This window comes from Mobula hypostoma, chromosome 9 (genome assembly GCF_963921235.1).
Source record: "Mobula hypostoma chromosome 9, sMobHyp1.1, whole genome shotgun sequence".
Lineage (NCBI taxonomy): Eukaryota > Metazoa > Chordata > Chondrichthyes > Myliobatiformes > Myliobatidae > Mobula > Mobula hypostoma.
Window position 1 is genome coordinate 147935128 of NC_086105.1, and position 8638 is coordinate 147943765.

Here is an 8638-nt window from a genome sequence, read left to right on the forward strand (position 1 = left end):
AGCAAGTGACTAGTAAAGTCAACAGAACCAGATTTATTATCACCAATATATGTCATAAAATTGCAGTGATACATAAAATATACTATAAATTGCAATAAAAATACATAAATAAGTTGTGCAAAAACAGAATAAAAATACAGAGATGGTGTTAATTGTCCATTGGAAATCTGATGGTGGTAGGATGTTGGAGATCTTTCACCAGTCTGCTGTAGTGAGTGCAGTATTCTTTGCAGCTTTATGTTGGGGGAGGACAGCATTGGTGCTGGTGATGCAAAAAGACTAAATAAACTCATCAAAAAGGCTGGATCTGTCCTTGGCTGCAACCCAGACTCGTAAGTTAGTGCTACAGCGGTCACTAAACAAACTGTTATCCATTATGGACAATCAGGCATATCCTCTCCATGACCGACTGAATAAACAGTGGAGATTCCTTTCAGACAGACTCACTTAGTTGTGCTGTCACAGGGATCCTCTTATAGAAAATCTCTCATACCAAATACAATAAGCATGTACAACAGTTCATCTCTGTTCAACAGGAGAACACACATCATAGTACGATAGTCTCTGCTTTATTATTTCATACATTATTGTACACTGGTAAATTATTACTCTGTACTTCATTATTTGTTAAATCTGCACACTGCCAAGTGTGCTTTTAAATGTTGCTGCTGTAATGAATGAATTTCCTACTTGGGATCAATAAAGTGCTTATTATTATTCTATTCAGAAACTGGTCCTAAAGCATTGAGTGACTGTCTTCAGGCTCCTGTACCTCCTCGATGGTAGTTATGAGAAGAGACCATGTCCTGGGTGGTGGGGGTCCTTAACCATGGATGCCAGCTTTTTGAGGCCTCACCTTTTGAAGATATGCTCTATGTTGGTGAGACTAGTGTCCACGATGGAGATGGCTGAATTTATTGTTTAGTGTGAAGGAAGGTGATACGCAAGAAGGGAAGTTATGCTTCAGTAATATAGGGCACTGGTGAGATTATATCTGGAATATTGTGTATTCCAGAAACAATCTACATTGCAAATATGGAACTGTCGTTTGATGTTTAGCACATAAAATATAGAGCCCCCCATCAATATGATGTCTGCTGTATCTTGTTTTGTCAAATAAAGAAGCTGTTCATATATACTAGTATTTTTCTCTGGTGACTTCATTCATGCAACAACAGTAACCATACACTACACTGAGGTTAATTTTCTTACAAGCATTTGTCAGAATCAGAATCAAGTTTATTATTACTGGCATGTGACATGAAATTTGTTAACTTAGCAGCAGCAGTTCAATGCAGTACTTAATATAGAAGAGAATAAAAAATAAAATAAAATAATAATAATAAAGTAAATCAATGACAGTATACATATATTGAATACATATAGTGTTTGTAGACCGGATATTGAACTTTTTGCTGTTGGACCCCGGCCATATTCCACCGAGATGCAACACTGGGCGTCACGGGAGGTTGTTCCTGCCTGTGGCCATTGAACTTTGCAGCTCCTCCCGTGGAGGGTCAGACACCCTGAGCCAATAGGCTGGTCCTGGACTTATTTCCATCTGGCATAGTTGGCATTTTGTTGTTTGATTGTTTGTGGGTTTTGTATTGCTATATTTATGCTCGATTCTTCGTTGGTGCGGCTGTAACGAAACCCAATTTCCCTCGGGATCAATAAAGTATATCTATCTATCTATCTTGAATAGATTAAAAATGTGCAAAAAACAGAAATACTGTATATTTTAAAAAGTGAGGTCGTGTCCAAGGGTTCAATGTCCATTTAGGAATCGGATGGCAGAGGGGAAGAAGCTGTTCCTGAATCGCTGAGTGTGTGCCTTCAGGCTTCTGTACCTCCTACCTGATGGTAACAGTGAGAAAAGGGCATGCCCTGGGTGCTAGAGATCCTTAATAATGGACACTGTCTTTCTGAGACACCGCTCCCTGATGATGTCCTGGTTACTTTGTAGGCTAGTACTCAAGATGGAGCTGACTAGATTTACAACTCTTTGCAGCTTCTTTCGATCCTGTGCCATAGCACACCACCCACCCCCATACCAGATGGTAATGCAGTCTGTCAGAATGATCTCCAAGGTACATCTATAGAAGTTTTTGAGCGTATTTGTTGAAATGCCAAATCTCTTCAAACTCCTAATGAACATTGAGAGGAAAATAACAAAATACAACAGAATTTGTGGAAAGCTATACATAAAGACTGACAAGTAATCAATGTGCAAAAGAAAACAAATTGTACTAATTAAAGTAAATATTTCTGAGAACATTGACTTTTAGAGTCTTTGAAAGTAAGTCCATAGACTGTGGAATCATGTTTTGGGTTGAGGTTACTGAAGTTATCTACTCTGATTCAGGACCCTGATGGATGAAGGGTAATAACTGTTCTTGAACCTGGTGGTGTGGGTCCTAAGACTCCTGTACCCTCTTCCCGATAGCGGCAGCAAGAAGACCACATGTTCCAGATGGTGGGGGTCCCTGATGATGAATACTGCTTTCTTGTGCCAGCGCTCCTTGTAGATGTGTTCAATGGTGGGGAGGATTTAGTCTGTGATGGACTGGGCTGTATTCAGCACATTTTTTTGAATAGACTTTTCCATTCTTAAGTATTGGTGTTTCCATTCCAAGCTGTGATGTAACCAGTCAGGATACTCCCCCAATATGCATCTATAGAAGTTTGTCAAAGTTTTAGATGACATGCTAAATCTGCACAAACTTTTAACAGAGCAGAGGTGTTGTCATGCTTTCTTTATAAAGCATAGCGTCCTAGGATGGGTTCTCCGGTCCTGTGCAAGCGAGCTGGAGTGTTTGCTGACATCTTCAACTGCTCCTTGCTTCAGTCTAAGATCCCCTCGTGCTTTAAGAAGGCAACGATAATCTCAGTGCTGAAGAAGAGCAAGGTGGCATGCCTGAATGACTATCGACCTGTGGCTCTGACATCAATTGCTATGAAGTGCTTCGAGAGATTGGTTATGGCACACATCAACCACAGCCTACCGGTCAACCTCGACGCTTTGCAATTCGCCTATCGGAGCAACAGGTCGACGGCAGATGCCATCTCTCTGGCCCTACATTACTCCTTAGAACACCTGGAGAATAAAGACGCATACGTAAGGCTCCTTTTCATTGACTACAGCTCTGCCTTTAACACCATCATTCCAAATAAACTGATTCCTAAGCTCCGGAACCTGGGCCTTAGCACTCAGATCTGCAGCTGGATCTTCAACTTCCTCACAGACAGGACCCAGGCTGTAAAAATAGGGGACAAGCTTTCCTCTACAATCACTCCGAGCACCGGTGCCCCACAAGGCTGTGTACTCAGCCCCCTGCTGTACTCACTGTACACCCATAATTGTGCAGCCAAGTTTCCATCGAGCTCAATATATAAGTTTGCTGATGACACCAATTGTAGGCCATATCTCGGGTAATAATGAGTTTGAGTACAGAGGGGAAATTAAGAACCTGGTGGCATAGTGTGAAGACAATAATCTATCCCTCAATGTCAGCAAGACGAAGGAATTGGTTGTTGACTTCAGAAGGAGTAGCGGACCGCACAACCCCATCTACATCGATGGTGTGCAGGTGGAACAGGTCAAAAGCTTTAAGTTCCTCGGGGTCAATAGCACAAATGACCTGACTTGGTCCAACCAAGCAGAGTCCACTGCCAAGAAGGCCCACCAGCGCCTTTACTTCCTGAGAAAGCTAAAGAAAGCTAAAACCTTCACTCATTTTTATAGATGCACTGTAGAAAGCATTCTTCTAGGGTGCATCACAACCTGGTATGGAAGTTGTCCTGTTCAAGACCGGAAGAAGCTGCAGAAGATTGTGAACACAGCCCAGCACATCACACAAACCAATCTTCCGTCCTTGGACACACCGCACACTGTTGGAGCAGTGCTGCCAGGATAATCAAGGACACGCCCAACCCAGCCAACACACTTTTAGTCCCTCTTCCCTCCGGGAGAAGGGTCAGGAGCTTGAAGACTCCTACGGCCAGATTTGGGAACAGCTTCTTTCCAACTGTGATAAGACAGCTGAACGGATCCTGACCTGGTTCTGGGCCGTACCCTTCAAATATCCGGACCTGCCTCTCCGTTTTTTTGCAGTATATGTTTTCCCTTTTCTATTTTCTATTTATAATTTATAATTTAAAATTTTATGATATTTACTATCATTTTGTACTCCAGGGAGCACGAAGCACAGAATCAAATATCGCTGTGATGATTGTACGCTCTAGTATCAATTGTTTGGCGACAATAAAATAAAGTAAAATAAAGTAATGGCACTTATAAGCTGGTCCCAGATGCTCTCATATGATGATGCCAAGGAACTTAAAGTTACTGGCCCTCTCCATCTCCAGTCCCCTAAGGAGCTCATGGACCTCTGACTTAATCCTCCTGTAGTCAACAATAAGCTCTTTGGTTTTGCCGACATTGAGTGTTGTGGCATCAATGAACTAGATTTTCAATCTCCTTCCTATATGCCAATCTGTTACCACCTTTGATTCAGCCAACAAGGTAAACTCTTGACCTCACGATCTACCTCATCGTAGCCCTTGCATCTTATTGTCTACCTGCACGCTAACTCTAACACTTTGTTCTGCCTTCTGTCACTGCTTTTCCCTCAATATACATTTTGAATTAATCTGTATGGATGGTTTGCAAAACTAAATTTTTCCACTGTATCTCTATACACATGACAATATACACTGGTACCAAAAGAATGTTTCCTCTTGTGGGAGAATGGAGAAATTAGAATTTTGGAGAAAAATTAAATAATTTTTTCCCTTTTTGAAGGACGTGGGCGTTTGGAACTTTATCCCTAATAGGGTGGTGGAGACAGTGTAGAAGGCAGAAGTGGATAAATTCTTGATAAGCAGAGAAAGGTTAAACACAGGAGATTCTGCAGATGCTGGAAATCCAGAATGCAGAGGAACTCAGCAGGTCAAGCAGCATCTATGGAGAGGAATAAATGATCAGCTTTCGGACTTCAGGACTGGAAAGGAAGAGTGCAGACGCCAGAATAAAAAGGTGGGGGAGGAGAAAGAGGACTAGCTAGGTGATAGGTGAAGCCAGCTGGGTGGGAAAGGTAAAAAGCTAGAGAGAAAGGAATCTGATTGGAGAGGAGAGTGGAGCATGGGAGAAAGGGAAATAGGAAGGGACCCAGGGGGAGGTGATAGGCAGGTGAGGAGAAGTCGTAAGAGGCCAGAGTGAGGAATAGAAGAGAGAAGGGGGAGGGAAAAATTTCCCCGAAGAAGAAATTGATGTTCATGCCATCAGGTTGGACAGAATATGAGGTGTGCCTATTATGTTTTGTAACTCCAATTACAAGAAAAACACAGAGCCAGGAGATAACTTGTGTACGTTTAGTTTAATTGTTTCTTTTACTTTAGCAATGTGCGTGCGTATGATGTGGTAGCGTAATGACACATGCCATTTTACGTAAACAAAAAAGAAATATAGTTACAATATTACTCAAATACATTTGAAATATTGAATATGCAACTGTACCGGAAGGAAAAATTGATATTCATGCCATCAGACTACCATGGGTAAATAGCAGCATAGAATAAGAGGTTACACTCAGATCAGTTATGATCTTAAGAAGCAGGCTTGAGGGGTTAGGTAGCCCTATTCCTGCTCCTTACTTATGTGCATTGTTTTGGTGCTGGCGATACATGGCAACCTTTTGAAGGCAGTTCACAAAATTTCCAGATATACTTTTTCTGAACTATTATTGCTCAATCTGCAGCCTGTAATTGCATTTTACTTTTGAACCATCTAAGCTTTTTCACGCAAGAAAATGAATCACAGCGTAGTATGTAAATGGTGACATACACATAAACTTACTTTGAACTTTGATCCAGATCTCTGCCTGGTGAAGCTCATGGTATCGCTGTGCATGGTAACTTTACCCAAATTTATTATGTGCCACCGTATTCTCCTCCCACTCACTTTTTTCTAACTTTCTGTTCTCCACCCAGTCTGATACCCTTCTCTTTCACATCCTACCATCTCACCCTTAATCCTTCCCACTGCTGTCTTCCTTCCCCCTTCCTATACTTCCCGATCACAAAACCATCCATTACCCTACAATCCCATTTCCCCCTGCCCCAATACTTCACCTGCCCTCAATTCCCATTCAAGGGTAGGGTCCCATATATTGTCCACACCCACAGCTTACCAATCCTCACCTGCCCCCATCACCTGTATCTCACTACTTATGCCCCCAGTCTTCACTCTCCCTCACTCTTCTCTCTGCTTCCTCAGTCCTCACCCCACCTTACCTAATCCTCATCCCCTTCTCCTCACCCACCTTACCCAATCCTCATCCCCCTTCTCCTCACCCACCTTACCCAATCCTCATCCCCCTTCTCCTCACCCACTCCCTATTGCCCTCACCTTCCCCAGCTCCTCACCCTCACCTGTCCTCTTACTCAATGCCCCTATTCCCTACCTTCAACTCTCCTGACTCTGACTGATAGCCTCTTACCCACTCCCTCACCCCCAACCTACTCCCTAACCCCTCAGCCCACTCCCAACACCCTCACTCACTCTGTAAACCCTCATCCCTCTCCCTACCTCTACCTTCAACTCTCCTCACCCTGACTCATGGCCTCTCACCCACTCTGTATACCCTTGCTTAGTCCCTACCTACACACTCACTTCTCTCACCCTTCACCCACCCCCTACCTACACACCCACTCCCCTTACCGCTCATTCACCCTCACACTCTCACCCACCCTACACTCTCACTCCCCTCACCCTCTACACATTCACCCAGCCCTACCTACACACTCACTCCCGTCACCTCACTCACCCCTTCCCTACACTCTTACTCCCCTCACCCACCCCCTAAACCCTCACACTCCTCACCCCACTCACCCCCTACCTACACTCACTCCCCTTACCGCTCATTCACGCCCACACCCTCATCCACCCTACACACTCACTCCCCTCACCTCTCTCACCCTCACACCCTCAGCCACCCTACACTCTCACTCCCCTCACCCTTCACCCATCCCCTACCTACAACTCACTCCCCTCACCACCTCCTACACCCTCACCCACTCTCTAACCCCTCTCTGTCATTCCTTCCCCCACCCAATTCATCATCCCTTTCACTCACTCCTCACCCCTCCCGATTCATTATCCCTCTCACTCACTCCTCACCCCGATCCCTCTCACGCACTCACTCCTCAACCCCGATCCCCCTCACTCACTCCTCACCCCCGATCCCTCTCACTCACTCCTCAACCCCGATCCCCCTCACTCACTCCTCACCCCCGATCCCTCTCACTCACTCACTCCACACCCCGATCCCTCTCACTCACTCCTCAACCCCCGATCCCTCTCACTCACTCCTCACCCCCGATCCCTCTCATTCACTCCTCACCCCGATCCCTCTCACTCACTCCTCACCCCCCGATTCATCATCCCTCTCACTCACTCCACACTCCTTCAATCCTCTCCAATCCCTTCACTCCACACAGCTCCATCAACACCTCCATACACACCCTCACCCACCTATCGGCCTCCTCTCGTCGCTCCATCCGCCAAGAGACAGCGGGAACCTTAAAGCCGCCTACACTGAGCGCGGGTACAACATCTCACCTGCCAATAAACCGACTCCGAGGCTATGGCGGGAGGAAGGCCGCCATCCAGACTCTAGGTTGCCTAGTGACCGCGAGACCGAGAACGGCGACTACGGCTGCGCAAATACGGGGAAATAGCGGCCGAGAGGCGCTTCTGCCGTCGGGGTAGCGTGGCCGAGTGGTCTAAGGCGCTGGATTTAGGCTCCAGTCATTTCGATGGCGTGGGTTCGAATCCCACCGCTGCCAAGGCGTTTCTTTTTGTTAAATTGTTTATAAATTTAATTATCATAATTTGTTTCACATATTATGCAAATATATAAATAAATAAATTTACAAACTAAAAGTATATAATATAACATTATTTTTAATACTTTCTAAATATTACAAAAATTAAAGACCTCGATCTAATAAACTATTAATCATAAAATATCAAATAACCATGAACACATAACTATCAAAATATAATATTACATATTTTGTCAATAATAATAACAAACAATAGTACTGCATGAATTAGAACTTACATTTTGAAAGTGTTTTTAATGGCCAAAACCTGAATGGACATTGAACCCATGAACACTACCTCACTACTTTTTATTATTTCTCTTTTTCAATACTTATTTAATTTACTATTACTTACTGTAATTCATAGTTTTTTTCCCTCTATTATTATATATTGCATTGTTCTGCTGCCACAAAATCAACAAATTTCTCTACATATGCCAGTGATATTAAACCTGAGCAACACACATAAAAATTGCTGGTGAGCATCTATAGGAAGAGGTACAGTCGACATTTCGGGCCAAGACCCTTCGTCAGGACTAACTGAAAGAAGAGATAATAAGAGATTTGAAAGTGGGAGGGGGAGATCTGAAATGATAGGAGAAGACAGGAGGGGGAAGGATGGAGCTAAGAGCTGGAAAGTTGATTGGCAAAAGGGATATGAGAGAATCATGGGATGGGTGTTGCTTGAAATTCCGGCATCTGCAGATTTCCTCGTGTTTGCGCTATTAAACCTGATTCTGATTTCTTTCTT

General features: G+C 43.9%; 1 non-coding gene across 1 annotated transcript; it reads left to right on the top strand.

The window, feature by feature from the left end:
• The first annotated feature begins 7766 nt into the window (after nucleotides 1-7766).
• Nucleotides 7767-7848, top strand: trnal-uag (transfer RNA leucine (anticodon UAG)). The gene has a single exon. It is a non-coding gene; the product is annotated as a tRNA-Leu (tRNA).
• Nucleotides 7849-8638: the final 790 nt, after the last annotated feature.